This window comes from Podarcis liolepis, assembly GCF_965112155.1.
Source record: "Podarcis liolepis genome assembly, chromosome: 11".
Classification (NCBI taxonomy): Eukaryota; Metazoa; Chordata; class Lepidosauria; order Squamata; family Lacertidae; genus Podarcis; species Podarcis liolepis.
Window position 1 is genome coordinate 34390110 of NC_139565.1, and position 22113 is coordinate 34412222.

Below are 22113 nucleotides of genomic sequence, written 5' to 3' on the forward strand. Positions count from 1 at the left end.
AGGCTTAAAGAAGCAGCTTCTAAGGGATTTTGCTTCTTAATAAGCTTCTGTGTATAGTGATCCTTGGTTCAAAGGTTAGAAAGGAAGGCTTTAAGCAACCATCTGCAGAGACTGACCAAGTAGTGCCCCATGGGGAAGAAGCTCAGCGTTGTGACAAATGCGGAACACGTTCTCTTCTAGCCTGTTGAATTGACCTTCAATTTATTACAGTGGATTCATACTTAAAGCAGCATGCTGCTGTCCTGCATGCTGTTTCCCGAACATAAAGATCATCCTGTTGTATCAGTCTAAAGCTCTGCCTAGTCTACCCCCTTTCTTCACTCACTTGCCAACCAGAAGCTCAGGTGTGGAACATGAAAGCAGTAATCATCTGCTCTTCCCCCCAATGACTGGTATTCAGTGGCAAACTCCCTCTGAACCTGCAGAGTCCATATAGTCATAATTATTAACTCTTGATAGACCTATACTCCCTGAATTTAGCCATCTTTTTAAAGCCATCTAAGCCAGTGTCAATCCACACAATATGTGGCACTGGTTTCTTTAAATCACATGCTGTGTGAGGAAGTACTTCTGAATCTGCTGTCCATCTATCATTGGGCAGCCCTGAGTTCCAGTAGAATTACACCACACAACATTTTATAAATCTCTATCATTTTATAAACCTCCATCATATTCCATCCCTTATTTTTTTATATTATTTATACAACATATGATTTTGGCATCAGAGTGCTAGATAGGGGACGAAGGTGTGAGACTGTAAGACCAAAGAGGAGAAGATTGTAGTAGTATAGCTGAGTGGCAGCCAAGACACAAACCAGATATTTTGCTGAAGGGAGAGAGCAAGGGCTGTATTTTTGCAGTGCTGCAAATTCCAGACTGAATTTGGTGTACAGAAGAGATGGGGAACCTGTGGCCCTCCAGATGTTATTCAACTCCAGCTGCCATAAATGATTGATCATTGACCATGCTGTCTTGGCCTTGTGGGATTCAAATGACTAGAGGGCCACAGGTTCCCCTGCCCTGATGTTCAGTAAATGGAGAGTGTTTCTCCTTAATAAAAAGCCTTTGTTTAATAGCTTTGCTTCACAGGTAAGGTGCTCCATTCCCCTTTATACATCCTTTTTTGTTGAGCTCTGCAATATGTGTCTTGAAAGTAATTGACAAGAACTGTACGCAGGGTCCCAAACATGCCCAAAGCATCGGTTAATTCTTGAAAATAACAGCATGGAATTCTGGACAAGCTTAACTGTATAAAAATCTTCCCATAGATTTGTCATCTTTTTATAGTTATGTGTGCCAGTGAGAGTGCCTCTATACCATTTTTAAAGGCAAAAACTTAATTGTAAATAAGTTTACTTGAATGTTTGTTTGTTGTTGTTTTTTTGGTAAGCTCAGGTTTAGGACAACTGGATAGATTTGTAATTGTATGTGTTGGCTCTGTCCATGTTCCTCTTTGTGATTTTTTTATATGGAGAATTTATGTAATTTGATTTAGGAAACAGTGCATGCATCATTTGCTGTTGCTGCAGCATTCTTTTAGTTCACCATGAATTGTTTTTCCATTTAGATTGGACATGCTCATGAATGGTTCTGCGTGTTAACGCAGTGGGAAATTTGTACACACCACTTCATTCTGGGAAAAGTAATGCTAGTGTCCCTATTATTAAATGGGAATGTTATTGCTTGTTGTTGTGCATGCTGTGTAGATCCTAATGGTCATTGTAAGGATGGAGACCCTCACATTAGGAATGAGGCATGCTGGGAGGAGAGACTTATTCTTTCTCTCGCCAGCCAAGTTCCTGAAGAAAATTTCCCCCTGAGCTCCACAATTTGGAATAGGAAAAAGCTCCCTTTGGTGCCAATGGGAGCTTTGTTCCTATCCTTAATTCCAGTGTATGAGAGTTGCAAGGGTATTTATTGGGATCATGGGTGGGGAGAAAAAGGTTATACCTGTCCTCCCTATATGCCTCCTCAGAGCATCTCACTCTTGCTCTTAAAACAAAGCTGATGTGATTGCCAATGATGCATTTAGCATCATGTGTAGTTGGCCCTCATTTCCACATTGAAACAACAATGACAAAAAGAATTTGGGAAACATTTGTAATAAATTGGATATCCATTTTATAATTGTGTTAGCTTTTCCCCTCTTCTATCATTTCCTATATTTGTCTAATGCAAATATAGTAGTAATTCCTATGGTTAGTTTGTAGTAATTCCTATGGTTAGTTTCCCAAAAACTGCTTCAGAATTTTTAAAAAGAAACAGAATAATGGGATTATATTGCAATCATCTTGGAAGCAGTTCCCTTGGATTTCATATAATGGTCAGTGTGTAGGGAATCCCAAATTCACTCTTGAGGTTTATTGGCAGAATTAAAAAGGGATGGATGTTTGTAGCACCTCTTTGTTGGTTAGTCCCTGTTTGAATCTGCTATCTCACACAGTTAACTCTTGCCAAAGACTTGCTTTGGGAATTAGGAATGTATTCACTTCGCCACAGGCAACAGTAGAGTGCTGTCCAGTCTAATGGATTGAAGCAAGTGTGATCAGAATTGGGTTTTTTGGAGAACAGACAGTTTGAATTGTAATGTTAAGTGCACATCAAAGGAAAAACATGACTTTAGAGCACCTGTGGTGTGTTTTAATGGCAGGTGGAAGGGACAGGAGGACAATAAGAAATTCTTGTGGGAAACAGCATTGTATTGGTTTGCATGTAGATTGTGGGGAGCACATAGTCCTCTTGTATTACTCTAATTGGAGGAGCTACAATGGTATTTTGACCCAGTTAAGATGCAAGGAGGTAAGGGTCAAGAATGAACTTGTCTCCCCTTGCTAATTGTGTCTCAGTAGGGGATTTTGTCTCATGGTTGAGAACCATTGCTCTTGATATATCTAGTTTAAAGTATATTATACTAACTAGGTTTTCAGTGGCTTCAGAGTATTAAATATAAATGCACCTAATATGGAAGATTCAGAAGTCATGTCTTCAGTCACTTATCCAGGCAGAATGTGTTCAGAAACATTAGTTTAGGCCTTCTGATGGGATGTGCACTCTGTTAGGCACCCCCAGAGGATTGTGTGTTGAAGCTTGAGCTTCCAGTAAATGCTCCCCCTTGCCACTCTGACCCTGGCTCTTCCACAAAGCTTTTCCCCCATTTCCCAACCCTGAAGAACTGATTTAAATGAGGAATTAATTTCAGTGAAGTAGAATATATTAATTGGAATAGGAAAAGAGTTCTGACTATATAATACTCTAGGGTTTATATTCACTTTTAATGTGTTCACTATCCCTGTCCCTTTGGGGGAGAATCGCTGCCGCTTACTAAAGTCCCCATTAATTTTCTAGCAAGGAGTCAATGTTTTAAACCACAGTGTCTACCATATTACCAGGAACTTATATATAAATCCTGTGTTTGACCTTCTGAATTCCCATTTTTCATGTTGATAGCCGCAAGTACTTAAAAGTGGATGAAGAAGTTAAAAAGTGTAACATAGTTTTGGTAGAATAATGACTGGATAACAATTTGCACATACAGTTAACATGGCATCCTTTCCACCAAAAGCTCGTATCCTATTTCCATGAGTACCCAACCATTCTAATACAAAGAGAGCCATTACTGTGCATGGCATCTCTCAGAGCACAAGAGGACAGGTCCCTGCTCAGAGAGGTTAGAATCAGTGGGGAGACAGTCGAGGCTGGGAAGTAGAAGCAGGGTCAAGAGGGAAAGAATGGGTTTATTCAGCTGTACTTAGTCTTAGTTACAGTAGATAATAGACTCTTCTGTAATTTTAAATTCTGGTATATATGGAGTGATAAGAATACCATAACCCTGCTGGATCAGTTCAAAAAAAGGCCTATATGGTCCAGCATCCTGTTCTCAGGGTGGCCAACCAGATGCCTTTGGGAAGCCCAGAAGCAGGACATGGGCAGAATTGCACTATTCCCACATGTGGCTCTGGTATTCAGAGGAATATTGCCTCCAACATTGAGGTAGCATTTGGCTAAGATGACTTGTGACTGCTAGGTTTGCTGTATTTAAAAAAGTAAAAACCAGGACACTTTTTTAAGACACCAAAAAATTTTGATTTTTGGATTGACTTGCCTAAGATCCAGGACAAAGCACTGCCTTTCAGAAATTTCCCATGGAGGTCAATTCCACCTTTGAAACCTCGTTAATGTCTGGAAAAATCCAGACATATGACATCCCTACTGTTGATAGCGTAATCATCCAGGATAGTATTTGCATAATATTTCCATTTGATGCTTTTTTAATTTAAAGTTTGTGTCTGATGTTATTTCTCTGTATCAGAAACAAACAAGATCCTAACCCAACCATTTACGGTGCTTTAAAATTACCCATCCCACACCCTCAAAAACTAATCCTACCTGTTTATCGTTAATGGTGTCTGCAACATATCATTCAGTCACATATTACAGGCTCCCCACCCCCCACCCCAAAAGGTGAACAAATACAGGAGAGACAAAATACACGGAAAAAATCTGCATAGGCCCAATGAAAACATTTCATTGAGATTACCCAGGATTAATTTTATGTAGCCATGCAAGTCTTTGCAATATTGAAGTTCAGTTCTGTATAATATAGGTAGAAGAAATAAAAGCTTTGTATTACGTGATACTACAAGCGCAGTCTAAAGAATACGTAGGTAAGCCCTCCATTTTTCTGTTACTAGTTCTGTTTCCTCTGGAATTTCCTCATGCATTTAAAAGGCCATAGATTGTTGAACGGCTGAAGGCCCTGTGTTTTTGTGCTCAGGCTGACGGGGGGGGGGGAATGGTGGTGTTCCATAGATAACCACAATTAGTGTGGAAGGATAAGGGAATCTGCCTTTCAGAAGTGCACACTACTTAAGTATTTGGACAAAATTAACAATGCACTAATCTCAAACAAACTGCTCATCATGGACAGGATACAAAGAACTGTGACAATAAACCCAACGAACCAAAAGATGATATCTGAGTGGGGTCTCCCTAAATAACCCCCTCACATGTCACATGTTAAACTGCTTTTGGAACTGAGGGAAGAGTCCAAAGTAATGTGTAATATAATAGTGGGGAAAGGCCTATGAGCTTCGGGGGCACTTTGGATGCTGGTGAGACTAAACAGCTCCTTGGATCCTGGCCACTCTTTCCTTTCCAAGTCTACAAGGGGGAATAACAGTGAGCTAAGGGGTAACTACTTCTGCTCAAGTGTGAAGTGTACAGCTGGAAGAATGCATTCGGCAGTGAACCAGGGGTAAATTGCCTGTGCAAATTCGCCTTACCTAGGTATGAGAGACTCTGAATTTAATTATAGATATCCAGAAGAACCTAGTTTCAATTGTCTGCTTCTGTCATTGCTTATTTAAACAAACTGACATCTTGCATATTGTATATGCTTTGAAACAAAAAAAGTGTGAAATAAGGATTTTTTGAGTGTCTTAACTTTCCTGTATCTTCTATGAGTGCTCCAGATTTGCTGAATTGCTGCTCAGTGACATGTATTGATTTGATTCTCCAGTGACTTCCACCAGAAATAGCAGTGGCATGTTAGAAGAATTCTCATGCCTAAATATTGCTTCTCTTAATAATGATATTAATAAAACTATTAAGCAATATAAATGTGGCAGTTTGTAAACTGAATCTTAGATATTCTGTCTGGATTTTTAAAATAATCCAGTGGGATATGAAAAGAAACAAAGAATGGGACTTTCTGCACAATTGATCTGTCATCTCAAATCACATTTCAGAGTTTCAATGATAATCCTGCAAGTTACTGGTCAGTGTATTCCAGTTTGGGGCAGGTCTCCAAACAATAAAAAGAAACAGAGGAAAAAGCTACTACGAGATATAAAATTGCTGCTGGGGGTTAGTCCTACTGCTGGTTGATGTTAAATTTATGCAAACAGTCCTTAACCTAATTTACAGTTCTGCGGACAAACTGAAAGATAAACTCAACAAAATACAGAGATTTGGCAGTCACAACTAGGAAAAGTATTGCCTTTTTTATTCAGCATGAGATACAAAGGGGCCCTCATGTATACATGAGGTGGCTTCCACTCATTTGTTTGACCTTGTGCTATAGTTTTGTAGAAAACAATGAAACTAATCAAAAGATGTTTTCCTACCTGTGTGGAAACAGGGATAGAATCTGTATATTAAAAGGTGAAAGATCTATATAATCTGAAGGGAAACCATAGTATCTATATTTTGTGGCAATGAAGAAGCTCATCTGCTAGCACTCACATAAGCATTTGCGGAACAATGCTAGTGGCTATAATTCTCTGGCTCCAACCCATTGTGCTTTCTTATGCTGTCCCTGCAACAGAAATGCAAGCTTGAGGGGAAGATACATGCACACTGCACAAATGAAAAACAAATGCATTATACAGACATGCCATAGAAGTAACTTTAAAGAGCTAGAGTGCAATATCTGGAAGAGATGAAGTAACAGTAACAGCATAACGGAGATTAGAGAAGTAGGACAGCAGAAGCAGAATTGTGCTAGGAATGCAAAAGTGTTCCCAAAGTAATGTTACTTTTAAATTTGAAATAAAGTATGAAATACTTTCAGCATCACTCATAACCTTAAATGCATTTGTTAAGATTGTGTTTTTTAAAGGATGTTTTGATTTCAGTTTGATTTCAGTTTTAATTTTATACAGTTTTTGAAAGAAAGTGACAACACAGTAAAAATTGTAAGAGGCATGCAATTTTAGTAAGTTGGAAAATAATTGGGATGTGACATCTTAAAATGTGTTACTAAATTGATTAAAAGACAGAATAAAAGTCAGTGTGTATCTCCAGTCAGTTGTATTGGTTGTAATAATATATCCTATTTTTCAAGCCTTGCAAAATATCCCCCCTAAGAGGCTCATAATCTGCAACTGCTTGATTTAGTTGCAGAGATGTAAAGGTTCAGGGGAGGGAGTTTTTAAAAATTTGCTAAACTAGTTTTCTTTCCTGTTGATATCCCCCTTATTTTTTTCAGTGGATAGATTGGAAAGCTTCAAGGAAATCTCAATGTCCCAATTTTTTAGAGAGACTCTGGGAATTATGAAAGCCATTCTGGCTTCTGGTTTGATCCTGAAATGTCCCTATCCTCCCCCCCCCCCGCTGCCAGCACTGCCACCAAGCTTGGGGAGGAGAATGAGCTGGCGCTTGTCCCAAGCAATGACTATGGCAGCAGCTGTGGCTGCAAAGGAGCATCCCTGTTGCCTCTGCTGCCTCCTCCCTTGGGTAGCTTGTAGCAGCTTCCAAAGAGCGGAAGAGGAGAGGCTGTCGCTGCGAAGGCCCAGCCTCACGTGATGCGCTGGCTCCAAGGGGCAGGAAGAAAGCGGGAGCAGAGTGCGAGTCTTATTTTTTTATATTTTTAATGCTTTGTGTATCTGCTTCTAATTTTGCCCCTTTTAAAAATTTGTGTGTGTTTTTCTTTTTGTAAATCTACCAAAGAATAAAATAAAATAAAATTGGGATTAAGGGGTTTTCTCAGGATGGCGGAGGGTGTGTGTGCCCCATTGGTGTAGTGGTGGCGGCACTCGCCCTTCTGATAGGAAATGACCTGGGGGAGGCGCCAAAAATGGGAGGTCGAGGAGGGTTAGTTGGAGAGTGAGACATCATCTGAGGAATGTTGGAGAGTATGCAGATGTGTTTTCTCAGTTAACTTGTTTCTGATGCAACATGGTCAAATAATATTATTGCACAGCTAATTTGTGCTGCTGCAAATAACTTGTATCCAAGATATTAAATATTAAATCCATTGTTAGCCATACTCAAAGTATACTCATTGAAATCAGTAATACGCACAGGTCTGTTGCCTGCGCACTCCGCATGACTGCCATGAACTATGATTAAACCTAGAAGTCTCTAATTAACCATAGGTTGCTATTTCATCCAAATTGGTTAACTATGGTTACTAATTTTAGAACAAAACAAGATATTAAATTATAATTTGAAGTTGGTGTAACTTCCTTGTTTGCTCCAAAGCTGGTAAGCATGGTTTCCTAGTTCAGATGGAATGGGAAACTTGTTAGTGACATATTGCTCTAAATCACAGCTTGTTTGAATGGGCTTAGTAAGCAGAGATGATGGTCTTTACTGGTCCATGGATGGAAACTATGTTCAAATGTTACAGAAGATATTCAGGCATTTGGTGCAGGAGTTGAATCATGGAAAATAATCTGATGAATGGTTGGAAGTGCATATACAAAATCTTAAATTTTGTACATGTTGGTAGTAAGCAACTGAACAGAATATTCCACTGTATGGAAACCTTCAATTTAATGAAGTCCACAAAGCTCAAATGAATGAGCATCAGGCATTATGAATCTTTCAGACACTGATAAAGAGAAATCTGAGTTATGCTAGTATTTTTGAAAAAGTGTATACGGAGAAGGAGTATGATATAAATACAGTAAATATGGTTTTAGGATAACCAATTTTCACTACAGTTACTATGGATACTGGTTACTAAAAAGGTGCATAGGGCAGGCTTCAACTCCCGTGGAGTTCTTATGAAGCTTCCTTCCAAGTATACGTGCACAAAATTGTGCTGGTGGTATGTTGTTAAGAAGTTCAATGCTATGTTCATAAAGTGTAGCTTAATAAGCAAATAGATTCCAAATTGCTTGCAGCACCAGGTAAAAACTTACTTGTTCACCTGGTATTTGGAAGTATCTGTTTGTTCATGGTCTTTAGTGTAATTACTGACCGCTGCAAACTTGTATTATTATTTTTTATAAAAGCTTGACTTCTCTGGTAGTGGTCTTTATTTTTTAATTGTGTTTCTGTTCATTGGGGGCATCCATTGTTTTGTTTTTTAAATATCATTTGCATACCATCCTGGGATCTGAAATGCGTGAAGGATAGTCTAAAAGTTCAATAAATGAAAAACAAACTTATTTTTCTTTTATATTGTACTGATAACTGGCCTTTGCCATGCTTTGCATTCATTAAAGATCATTATTTTTCTCAAGTTCACAAGTCACATTTATGTCCGTTCATGACTTTAGTGGTTTTAAATCTCTTAAATGATCTTTTGAGATATTTGCAACATATGTACATTTTAGGTAAGAGTCTTAACATTTCGTTGGTTATGACAAAATGTGAGCATTAAGTAATTACAGTGGTACCTCAGGTTACATACGTTTCAGGTTACACACTCCGCTAACCCCAAAATAGTGCTTCAGGTTAAGAACTTTGCTTCAGGATAAGAACAGAAATCGGGCTCCGGCGGCGTGGCGGCAGCAGGAGGCCCCATTAGCTAAAGTGGTGCTTTAGGTTAAGAACAGTTTCAGGTTAAGTACGGTGCTCCGGAACGAATTAAGTACTTAACCCGAGGTACCACTGTACAGGCTTTCTAACCTGATTTGCTAAAACCTCAACTTTCCCAACTCTACTGATGAAATCTATTTGCAAGTGGCTGAAATGAATAGCAACTGCTTAAAATATCTCATTTAAGAGAGAGGTCATTTAGCATCACTATAAGCCTTGCATTGAGAGAGGTGCAAAGAGACTTCGATTGGTGTAATTCCCAAGTCTATGGGAACAAGATGAGCTTATGTTCTTGAACTTTCTAAGCAGCAGTAGATTTCTATCATATATGTATCCTGCCCTTCCTCTAATGAACTTAGAGCAGGGCTTTGGACACTCTCAGCAACCCTCTATGCCAGTTAGTCTGAGAGAAGCTGATATGTCCAAGGCCAACTTGCGAGCAGTGTAACTTGGAATAAATGTAAGTCTAGATTTGCTGCATCCAAATCTAATGTACCTCAACTGCACTACATACTCCCAGTGCTGCTAGTGAAAGAGAGCTAATAAACTGCCCACTGTTACTTCTGTTCTAGCATGTGAGCAAGAGCCAGTGAAGAAAATGTGTTCATATAGTTCACTTGTGTGCATTTTCTTACCATCTTAGATAGACCCATTGAAATTAATCTGGGAGTATGGCATCCAGTCTAATATACCATTTAATAGGATAGAAAGGGGAATACTTCCATGTACTGGTTTCTGGATTGTCTCATACTCTTTTCTGCTACCAGAAAGGGTAGTGTTAAGGAGAAATTATTGAATTACTGCAGTTCTTAACCTTTTATAAGGATATAAGGTTTTTGCTCAGATCTCTTGCATTATATTATGTACAGAAAATGGCTTGAGTGTCTGATGTGGTGCCAGTTCCAATTTTCCATTTCTGCTCCTTATCCTAGCTCCCAGAGCCAGCCTGTAGATCTGTGTTGATGCAGTGAATGAGAACTTTGTACGGTGGCAAATCCAAATTCATCTATTTGTATACATGATGGCTGACTATTGGGGGAGTATTGATTATGAGTAAGGGCCTTTCTGCACAATTATTTTTACACAATAAAAGTAATGTTGCCACTTTCTCCAAGAAAATGAAGCATCTTGCCCAGGAGGTCTGCCTTTTAGCAGGATATGTCATTTTTTCATTACTGAATGCCAATGTTTTCTTGTTGCTGTGGAAAATGATTGCTGAACCAATTGCTTTGAGGGATGTGGTAGAGCAAATGTCACCAAAGCCTATGGTTATATTGTAGTAAGTGAAAGATGTATGACCCCTTTCAGCCTCTAGGAAACATACTGTCCTGTTCACAACAGTTGTTGCAAACCATGTCCATGATATTCCATTATGCAAGTTGTCTTTGTTCATATGAGTGCATTCCTGAAAGAGGTAGGAACTGATGTGGTAGTATGGTGCAAATTCAGCTTGAGGTTTTGTCAGTTTCTGAGTTTCATGTAGACCCAAAGTAGAATAGATAATAATTATCTAGACTTCAATGACAGGCTTTATATATACTAGGGATGGGGAACTTACGGCTCTTCAGACAATGTTGGAATCTAGCTCCCATCTTGTTCTGCAAGCATTGGTCAGGAAAGATGGGAGTTCAGTTCAAAAAGGTATAGAGAACTGCACCAAGTAATTATCTTATAAGCTCATGAGAAATTGATTTTGAAAGGTATGTAACCAGGAAAAGCAGTTCAGTTTGGGGTGAATTATTTATTCATTATATATGTAGAGTGCCCACCCCAACAACTAAATCCAAAAGTTAGGTGGAAGGGAAGCCATTCTGCTGGATGTGAAATAATCCGGTCTGTGGACACTGAATAACCTCCATTGTTCTAAATAAAATTCAGAAGACTTCTACCCAGGTACTGACCAGTCCAACCTTTTTTTCGTTTTGCTTATGAGATCTGACAAGATCAGCCCTTGTGGTTTTATTTGTATTCTTGGAAGCCTTAGGGAGAGAAATAACTGGAGCAGCAATGAAATCTAACCTTGCTATATAACATAACCAAAGGCATATCAGTAGGCCACTGGAAAAACAGCCATGTATGACAGTGAATATCTAAAGGGTAAAGGGACCGCTGACCATTAGGACCAGTCGCGGACGACTCTGGGGTTGCGGCACTCATCTCGCTTTACTGGCCGAGGGAGCTGTCGTAAAGCTTCCAAGTCATGTGGCCAGCATGACTAAGCCGCTTCTGGCGAACCAGAGCAGCACACGGAAACGCTATTTACCTTCCCACCTATTTATCTACTTGCACTTTGATGTGCTTTTGAATTTCTAGTGAATATCTAGCTCAATGTAAATAAATTCTGGAAAATGTATTGTATCAAGAGGTAAAATTGTTATTAGCAAGTAGTTTTAAGTGTCTAGAAGTGTCTGTAATTGTTTGTTTTCAATAGTAATTTGGGAAACTTATGTACAGTGGTACCTCAGGTTAAGTACTTAATTTGTTCTGGAGGTCCGTACTTAACCTGAAACTGCTCTTAACCTGAAGCACCACTTTAGCTAATGGGGCCTCCTGCTGCTGCCGTGCTGCTGGAGCACAATTTCTGTTCTCATCCTGAAGCAAAGTTCTTAACCTGAAGCACTATTTCTGGGTTAGCGGAGTCTGTAACCTGAAGCGTATGTAACCTGAAGCGTATGTAACCCAAGGTACTACTGTGTATAACTCAGCCTTGTAAATGAGCCCACGAAAGTTACTGAAGATTTGTTTAGTAGCTTGTTGGCAAGCTAGTAAGAAAAACTTCCTTCTTTCAACACACTAGCCGGAAAAGAGGGATTCCTACATCACTATTTTACCAGCTCACCCACTCATATTCCTGGTTTCCTTTCCCCTCTCCAGAAGCTGCTATTTGCCTTGTGGTAGGACACATGGTGGTACTGCATGATCATTTAAATTAGGTTAATGGGCAGGACAATGAGTTGAAACTCCCATCTTCCCCGACTGCCATAGCCACCATCCATTCTAGGAGGTCCTCAGCTGCTTTATTATGTGTGCTTTTTTGCTGAGAGGGTTTCCCACCACACCATATATTTAAAGCAGCATCATACAGCATCACAAGAACTACAGTTCACAGAGTTCCTTGTGAAAAGGGATTGACTATTAAACCACTCTGGAAATTGTAGGTCTTTGTGGGGGAATGGGGGTCTCCCAATAACTTGCAATACTGTTGTTAGCAAGTTACAGTTCCCTGTATTCTTTGAGGGAAAACATGACTGTTTAAAGTAATATGATGGCTCAGATATATGAATGTGATCCTTGGTGTTCTACTTTAAAATTGCCTATATTTGAATTGCTACAAGCTTCTTTAAGCACATACAACTTTTGTTGTTAACCTTTCAGTTGGAGACTACACCAGACAGTTGTGGTGACTGATGGAATTGTTAGAAATATGTGTGTGTTTTTAATACCTGTTTTGGTTCTGGTGGCTTACTGTTACAGAACAAACAAACATTAAAATGCTATTTGTCTAATAGTTTTCTTTCTAATCGTAAGGAAACTGGAAACGAGAGAGATGCCCCAGGGCCATTGCAGTTTCCAAAATAATACCATAAAAACTAACCTAGTAGCAATTTTCTTTTTAATTGATTTACTTATCAATTATCTCCTTGATTTTCATTTTGAAAATACACATACTGTTACAAGCCAAAGGTTGCAGAACTCGTGACTATTTAATTGGGATATATGACATATATATCAGAAATATATAGAAGCATCTGTTGGAGTTAACTGCAAAAATGTGACAAAGATTTATGAACTGGAAAATAAACTTTGGACAAGCATAGAAGATGAAATATGGGCAAGTATACGGATTGTGTGGATTTAAAATAAATTAATATACTGATGGTATTTAATCCCATCAAAGATTGCTAAATAAGATCACAAACGTAAATTCATTACATTGTTGCCTAGGTTATTATCTTGTCTATTGATGAAGGGCTACCCATAGGACATAGTCATACAGGCTGTAATCCATGCAGATTTCAGACCCATGGTTTGAAGTTGAATTGTTTTGAACAAGCCATAGTTAAGATTAGCCACAGTTTGTAGGACTTGAATAACATGACAAGCTGTGGTTAATTTTAAAAAAAATATGGAAGTGAAAGCTTCACAACTCCTTATGATTGCATAAGAAAAAGGAACAAGGCGAGGGAGGGGGCATGCAAGCCCAGAGTTAGTTGCAAAGTCTGATTTCTGTGACCATAATATATTTTTCAATTTGACACCCAGACACAGCCATAATGGGGCATATTATTTTAAGTGCTTGAGCACATGACGACTGTGATGGTCATAGGGTATATACCCTGAATACAGAGAAGTAAGGGAAATAGTTGTTTACTATGTAAAGTCAAAAGACAAGAGGTAGATTTATGCCAAAATATATTGGACAGTCTTTCAGGTGCCACAAGACTTAATTGTTGGTGTTGCTTTGAAAAAACGAATGTATCTCGTTACCTTCTGGAATGTAACAACTAAATATTACATGCAGTGGAGTTTAAAGACATGGTCTGGTGATAAAGCAGCTGGCAAACTGAACATAAGAGCGGGTGGTTTGCATGCATTTTGAAGCATGCTTTCATAGGTTAAGATTTCATAGGTTAAGCATGCAATTTAAAAATTGAGAAGATTAATTTGTGAACCCGGTCACAGTGAGTCTGAGGTTGCTGGGGTGGGGGCACAGGAAGCAATAAGCGACGTGGCATTTTTGAGATTGGAGTGGCCACTGTTTTATTGAGTACAGATGTCAGTAGGCCTAGGGATTGGGTATGTATCCCAACCATCCCGATTGCTGGCTGATGACTTCATCAGGGTGAAACCTGGGTTAAGGATCAACATATGATGCACATCATATATGGGTGATTCCTCCAGGATGCCATTGGGGAGTTCTATGGCTCATTGTCTGCCCCCCATCTGGACATACAGACAGAATCCTTCCCCTTGGAGATGGGATTTAAATATGGGTTTCTGTGGTTCTGTTATAGCAACATTTAATTTCTAGAGTGCTGTGGCTTTCCTATTTTTGCTTCTAGAAGTCAAGTAATAGAAATTGAAGTGTTTTGAGCAGAAAACTTTTCAAAAGCTTTTTTAAAAAACAGTCTAGACTTGCATGGCCAGAGGTATTTGATATTGCCCGTATAAAATCATAGTAATACTCAGAGTGGACCCATTGAAAATCAGTCGCCTTAAGTAACTTAAATTCCTCCAATTTCTGACTTCAGAATCTCATAACTAAAACGTTCATGCTTTGGATTCTTACCACATTTATATGCACTTTGGTGCAGCATTTCCTTCTGCCAAAGAAACAAACAGGTATTGTTTTAGTTGCAGATAAACAACCGCAAAGTAGGTGTAATGGCATTCACTCATCCTTTCTCCCCCCCAACCCCCCCTCGCCTCAACTGTTGAAAGTGATTATAATCTCCTTGAGGGAGGGGACCTTTTTTCTATGTTATTGTGTGCCACTACCAATCAGTTTATATAATATAAAGTGTACAGTACCTTACTAATGTTATATAGGTGAGGAATAATAATACTAATCAGCTTGTCTGCTTGGCCAGCAAAGCTCTCTTGGGTATTTGTACTTCTACTGCATGTACATTAATAGATCTTTGTGTCCCCAGTATTGTAGAAAACAGGCTTCCTCAACCTCGGCCCTCCAGATGTTTTTGGCCTACAACTCCCATGATCCCTAGCTAGCAGGACCAGTGGTCAGGGATGCTGGGAATTGTAGTCTCAAAAACATCTGGAGGGCCGAGGTTGAGGAAGCCTGGTATAGAATGATACAGGCCTTGATGCAGTGGCTAATATTCAGTTATTCAGTTATTTGTTGCTGTTGAGTTCATTTTTCTGCTTAAAGTCCTTTACCTCATGCTCAATTATCAAATGATCGCTTAAAAAATAGCTTAAAGTGTTTGGTGCATATGGCATCATAATAAAAGGATATGGTTTTTAGAGAGCTAATCTTTAGCCAAGTAGGTGGTATGGTTAGAGCTGGGAGCATACCATCAGAACTTGTAAGGAGTGGTTGTATAGCTTCTTAGGCATGCTGACAGATAGTTGAAAAGTACCAAAACTGAAATTTCTCATTAAAAACTTCTGTTGAAATTTGAAGCCCAAATATTTTCTTGATACTGTATTCTCAAAATATATTTCTGTACGCATTAAATTGCCCAATTATTTTTGGTTTCTGAGAGCAGCAATATCTGATTGCCATGTCATAGTGCTTTGTAGCGTTTGTCAGTACAGTATTGGTAGCAGATACACAGTGGCAGTGTGTAATCATTGTGCTTGTCATTGCAAGAAAGGAGTCATACTCTGGCAGGCTGTGTGTGTGTGTGTGTGTGTGTGTGTGAGAGAGAGAGAGAGAGAGAGAGAGAGAGAGAGAGAGAGAAATGAATCCAGACCTGGAACTACAGGCAGAATCCAGACCTGGAACTACAGGCAGAGACAGGCTAATGCTCCTCCTTCAGAGGCATGTGGGCTTCACTCTGCAACCAGAAAGTGCACTGAGCTTCTGCGCCCTCCAGCTCTGAGTAAGGGCTTGTTTTCTGAACCTCCTCCCCAGCTCTAGGCTGGGAGCTGGAAATTAGAAAAGATTCCGTCTGACCCTCTGCATTTAAGTTTTAAGACAAAGTTAGGGACAACACCCTGGTCCCTTGGAAAAGGGATTTCACAACCAATTTCTAATTGAATTCTCATTCAAACTTTGGCAGATTTCTGAATATTAATAGAAGATACAAAATCAATTCCTTTAAACCTTTCCTTTTGATATATTGTGATTTCTAAGGTCGTTGTGTTAAGATTTCTCATCATGGAATGACTTTCATATCTGATAATGCTTATGGATCATGTCTAACTACCGTTGGACATTTACCAAATTAATGGGCTTTGTTTTATTTTGCTATTTTTATAATATCAGAACTAATAGATCATATCCTTGTTTTGCTTGTGTGGTTTTTTGTTTTGTTACCTGGACTTGTTTTCAGCTGTTTATCTGCATGCAAAGAACTTCCCCTGTATCCTTGATTCTTGGTTTGCTTTTATTTGGTTAATTCACTAGAACATCATGCTGTTCTGGTCACTAAAATACAGCAGTATTTTAGCCATCTTGTACTCCATGTTTCTAAATTTGTTTTTACTTTTCAAGCAAGCTTATTGGTGTGTGAAGTAGTTGCTGACTTTGGTGCATGCATTGTAAGTGTATTTTCTCCCTACTCCCCTACCCCAGCTATATGAGCTCTTACCTGGTATTGGAAGTAGATACAAATAGTTGAAATCACATCCAGATAAGACTGAGGCAATCATACCTGGCAAGCGTTGTGAATTAGAGGCTGATATCTACTGAACATTTCATCTAGCTTCCCAGATCTTACATTATTTGAGTGCTCCTGTATCTGTTACTACCATTGTACCTCTAAATCTAGGGCCAGGAATACTCCCATTCATTTTCAGCATGTGAGAAGGTTGCATTTTTTCTGACAGATGCATATCTAGTAGTGGTTTGCTTTTTGGCTTGAATCTAGACTACTGCATTTATGTAGTGTTCTTTACTTCTTTTCAAAAACTTTACTTAATGCAGAATGTGATGGAAGCACCTTCTGATAGCAGAGGGTTGTAGAGAACAAACCATGCTATTGCACAAAAGCCTTTTTCCAGGATCAATAGACTAGGAGTTGCTGCCTTCTTTCAATTTGATGTTCTCAGAACTGCACAAACCATTATTTGGACCCAAGTCCTAATCATAAGAACCCATATTGGTGGCTGTCCCACAACTGTGGAACTATTTTGCACCAAGACTCCTCAAGGTCAGACCCAGATCATTTCACTGAAAGTGCTGTGATCTGTTTTGTTTAGGCTATCCTAAATAGGCTTACCTAATATGTGGTGGTCACATAGTATTAGCATGAGTATGTTAGAAATAATAAATCAGTTTTGTATGAGTGTATTGTCTGCTTCATACTCTGTGCAGTGCATGATTTCTCCTACACAGGGATTAATCCCAGTGTAAAAAATTGTGCTGTCTTAAAATAGAAAGAGGAAGCTAAAACATTCCTCAAGCCTCTACCATCTCATAATGTGAATAGCTGTGGCTTTAGAGATCTGCCTTCAGAGGAGAAAATGTTTTGTGTTCCCTAATAATCAGTTTAGACAGTACAAGGACCAGACATCCATGTGAAGCTTACGACAATTCTCAGAACAATGGGTGACTTTCCTGATGACAACCCGGAGAGTTTTCTAGGAGTGGCCCCGGCACTCCTATTTTGTCCCCCATCCCACCTTAGTCTGCCATTTTTTTAGAGTACTGCAAAAAAGGTGGAATAAAAATTATAAGAAATTAAAAGTTATCATGTTTTTCCTGTATTCGGTTTGAATTTGAAACATCTTCAAGAAAAGAACTGACATTGTACTGACATCATAACGTATTTGTTCAGTTGGTTTCTGAGCCACTCAGCAATATCAACTTTGGCTCAAGTCAGTGTATGCATGACTACAGCATGACCACAAAGTGGGTTGAGCTGCTGGCAATGTCAGAGGCCAACAAGGAGGGGGAGAGAGGCTGGTGCGTGAGAGGGATGTGCAGGCAGGCAGCCCAGGCTTACTGTAGAGGCTTGATAAGGCCTCAGGGGAGAAGGAAGGAGTGGCTTTGGCGAGGAGGGGGTGGCCATGGGGAGTAAGGGGAGGGGTGGCTTAGGTGAACGGGGTTGTTGCCTAGGTGCACTTGGCAAGCGAAGCAAGCAGAGGCTCAGGCCCTAGTACAGTGTTTCTCAAACTTGGGTCTTCAGCTGTTTGTTGGACTACAACTCCCATCATCCCTGACCACTGGTTCCATTTCTCACTTGCACACCTGCAAAGCATGGAGGAGGGAATAGGCAACTAACATGCCTGATTTATCAGCCTGTTAATTGAGCAAGTTAAGAGTTGTAGTCCAACAACAGCTGGAGACCCAAGTTTGAGAAACACCACCCTAGTACAATAATAAAAACATAGTAAAATCTGGATAGGAAGCCTTTTTCTGTACAAGGAAGCCATCAATTCTTCCTTTCTTTACCATTCTTTACTAGAATGGAAATGTTCAAATAAGAGAACAAAGTCTCTGCTTTTCTCTAAACTATTCAGCTTTCTCCTCTTTCTGTTATGTGGGAACCTAAGGATTAGTTTGCTAAGCCAAAATTTCTCACCAGAAATTATGGAACTCCTCAAACCTGATTATGTCAACATTGCCACCTATGGCAAAGCGTGTGGCTAATTCTTTACTTTTATGTTTTCTTCCCTCCCCCATTGTTAGCGCATATTCTCTTGAGTCCTTGGATTTTATTTTTATTTCTAGGTGCTGGCATATCTCTAGCTGCCTAATTTATTGGTTTTTCCTGTGCCACTGTTTGTACATCAGTGCTTTCTCATGCGTTTCTGTAACTGAGCTCAGGTGTGAATTCAGTCAGCTATGTTCATGGTTGTGTAATGTTGATGTCTGTTTATGGAACAGGGAACGTAATGCTAGGTTCTAGAAGCTCAAACTGTGATGTTGCCAGAGACCAATTGCAGTTTAGTTTTTTCTCTTGACGATGCCTTCCTCTAAAGCCCAATGGACTTCTGAAGTGTCAAGGGCTACTTGCTATCATACTGGATAGGCCCTTCAATTTCTGACTGTTTTTGACTTCAGTGTCTCATAACTAAACGTTCACTCTTTGGATTCTTCCCACATTTATATGCACAGATCAAGGTTCAAATGGGACCCTGTTTTTGTTATTATGTGTGTTGATATGGTTGTTTGGTGCCAAATGACATTAGTTGTCCTTCCACGTTTTTCACTAGACATAGTTTGGAGAAGGCAGACTTCAGCCATATATGATAGTTCATATATCTGCCAGAATCGGTCATAAAACGGCAGGATGAGGTCAGGGGACGGAGCTTCACAGAATAGGGCATAATCTCTAGAAAACGCTTTTGAACTAGTGTACAGCTATTGCTTAAATGTGCCTTGCCATAGTCAACACATAATATATGACCAGTAGAGATCAATCTAACACAATCCCTCTACAACTGTGACACTAGAGTTAAGTAAAAATTAAAAGTGCATGCAGAGCAGATAAGAGGATAGCAATCTTTGGGTCATCGGGAGTGTTGGGGGGGCGTAGTTTAATCTTTCCCACCAATGCTTCCATTCCTGTAGACAGCAATCTTGGCTGCATGTGGGAGGAAATGTTAAAATGTGTAGTGAGATGGTGCAGAGATCATGTGTGCCTGACTGTAGCTATTGACCCACTGTCCACCACTGCCTGTGTCCCTCGGGGCCAAAAGGGTTCCCCATTCCTGCTTTAAACCATGATGGGATTGAGGAAGTTCAGGTTGGGGTTAGTAGAATATGTAAAGGAGATTGTGGATATTACTATCATTCCTTATTTCATTTTCTCTATTTTCAGGGGAGTAGTTGGGAGTTGGAAGACTGCCAGTTCCTGAACCCCTAGTGAACATATGTCACAGTTATTGAGACAGAAGTTTATTCCTTAATGAGAAAGACATGTTCGTTAAAAAGCAAAACGTGCCCCAAAGTGGGAAGCCGCTTTGTAGCAGTTGCCCAGAAAAGACTGTATACTCTGATGTTTTTAAGTAAATAGATATGCTGGGTGGTTTCAACTAACTTTCACTCAGAGTAAACCCACTGAAATTCATGGATCAAACCCATTTAGGAACTCCATTCACACCACCTTGGATATAAATGTACTAAACAAATGCCGTATTTAAAAACTTGATGGTGAAGGGTGTATGTTTGCAGGGAAGATAGTAAGAAAGGTCAAAATGATTGGTACAGCAAAAGAAATTAATCCAAGATGTAGCTGGTTTCACCCTGAAAATAATTCCTTCCTTCATAGTCAGTTTTAGACACATCCCACTTTAATAAAAACATAAATAAATATTAGAAAAATATTGTTTCCTCACTATTTCAGATGAGCAGCAAAACCAGGGCTCCCACAATAAGAATTTCAGCATGATTGATTATGCTCATTAATTTCAATGGGTCTACTCTGAGTGAAATTAGCTATATTCCACCCAATCTGCAGTCCCACTGACGTTGTTTGATCAAGCTGCACATTGTGTTTGCTTGATAACTCAGAAAAGGGGGGGAGCCTTTTGTGTTGTAGCCAGTGGTGATTGTTGGCTCTGGATAAATGTAGGTCATTCTCCTGCTCGCCTCTAGAGACCTGCCCAAGGAAGTAGTAGGCTCTTTATTCTTTTATGTTGTGTCTATTCTTGCTCACATGTAAGCATGCCAGACTATTATTTATTCTGTTCCCCCCCCCCCAATACAATTTATATACTGCTTGATTGTAAAGGGGGGGAAGCTCCAATACTACATTCCCCCAGTCTCAAATCCCCTGGCAGGGTGAGGGGAACGATAGAAGAAGGAGGAAGATGAAGTATATGAGCCAAAGGGGAATGGGTTACTCAGTTCTCACTTGCACACCTGCAAAGCATGGAGGAGGGAATAGGCAACTGACATGCCTGATTTATCAGCCTGTTAATTGGGCAAGTTAATAGTTAATAGTTGTGAAAGTGACTTTCTCTAAAGCACATACCAATATAGTTCAGTGGAATTGGTACTGAACCAAGAGATGTGGTATATCTATGTGTGTTATAAGCTCGGTGGTGATATCTAGTCAGAGGGGAAGGAGAAATAGGACAAGGGAGGAGAATTGGATCCTGGGGAGGAGCCCAGCAGTCTTGAAGCTGCTGATCTAGATGTGTCCTAATGCATTGTCCTGCCTTGGATGCCCCAACCACCATACAATATTAGAGCCCCCTGACTTGACAGTGGCACCAAATCCTGTCATTGAAGTGCTCCCTGCTCCTGGGAAGGCACCTAAGGCTAGATTGGAAAGTGAGCTGGCCAGGTCAACTCTGCCTCCATCATAAACAGTTTTCAGATCCTCTTGGATTCTTTTTTAGAAATACAGAGCATCCTCAGTATTTCTTATCCCCTTATTTGATGATGCGGTATCCTATTTAATTTTAATTTATGACACTATTAATTAAAGTGGTTTATTCTTTGTTAGTGTTTGAAGCTCTTTGGTGTCCTTCCCAGTGTTGGCTTGAGTGCACTAGCAATATCCTTTATCAGAGTCAGTTTTCAGGCTGGATTCATCAGCATCCCATGTCCTTATTTGTATTCACAGCCTTAGGTATGTATGTTGCTCTTCCTGGCTTTCAGTTAATGGCTCTTACTTAATGTTGCTGATGAGCATCTCTTATTCAGTAAATCAGTCCTTGAAAATATATTTGTATTGTAGTATTTTTAGGTATTGAATAATAGATAGACCTGAATCACCAAAGTTTTATCCCTCTTTAAAAACTGCATGAAACTGTGTCTTTGTTTTGTGGGAACAAAATTTAAAGCTGAAGGAGGCAAGAATAAATGCACAAACTTAGCAAGATTCTAGTAGCTGTATAGCTGGAAAAACTACTTTTTTTTGTTTGAATAATTGCATCAACCATCTGCTCTCATACTGCTAGGTAGTCTGTAGTTTCATAAATTGATTGGAAAGCAGGGGGCTCTTGCCCATTGGGATTGGTAAGCCACTATGGGCCACTGTTGTGATGAAATAAAGTATTAAATAATAGTATAGGTAGAGCCAGAGTCAATAACAGGTGAGGTCAGAGTCAGCTAATTTTAGTTTTGTCGGATCTACGCCTTGAATTAAGACAGGTTGTTGTTGTTGGTGGTGGGACAATTTGAGATCAGACTGAGGTTGAAGGGGCAGTGCCCCTTTTACCCAAATACACCCCCCACCCTCCACTACTGGAAATAATAAA

At 39.6% G+C, this 22113-nt stretch overlaps 1 protein-coding gene across 10 annotated transcripts in view; it reads left to right on the plus strand.

Annotated features, from left to right (window-relative positions):
* SSBP2 (single stranded DNA binding protein 2) overlaps window positions 1-22113 on the plus strand; it is a 117797-nt gene that overhangs the window by 9418 nt on the left and 86266 nt on the right. The window contains exons 1-2 of one of the 10 annotated variants that reach the window (XM_083465473.1): window positions 18874-19024; window positions 21357-21482. The exons of 8 other annotated variants lie outside the window; for them this stretch is intronic. The gene's annotated coding sequence lies outside the window, so the exon portion shown is untranslated. Of the gene's footprint in view, window positions 1-18873; window positions 19025-21356; window positions 21483-22113 lie in introns of those variants that run through there. One more of the 10 variants, XM_083465467.1, reaches the window with a different exon arrangement.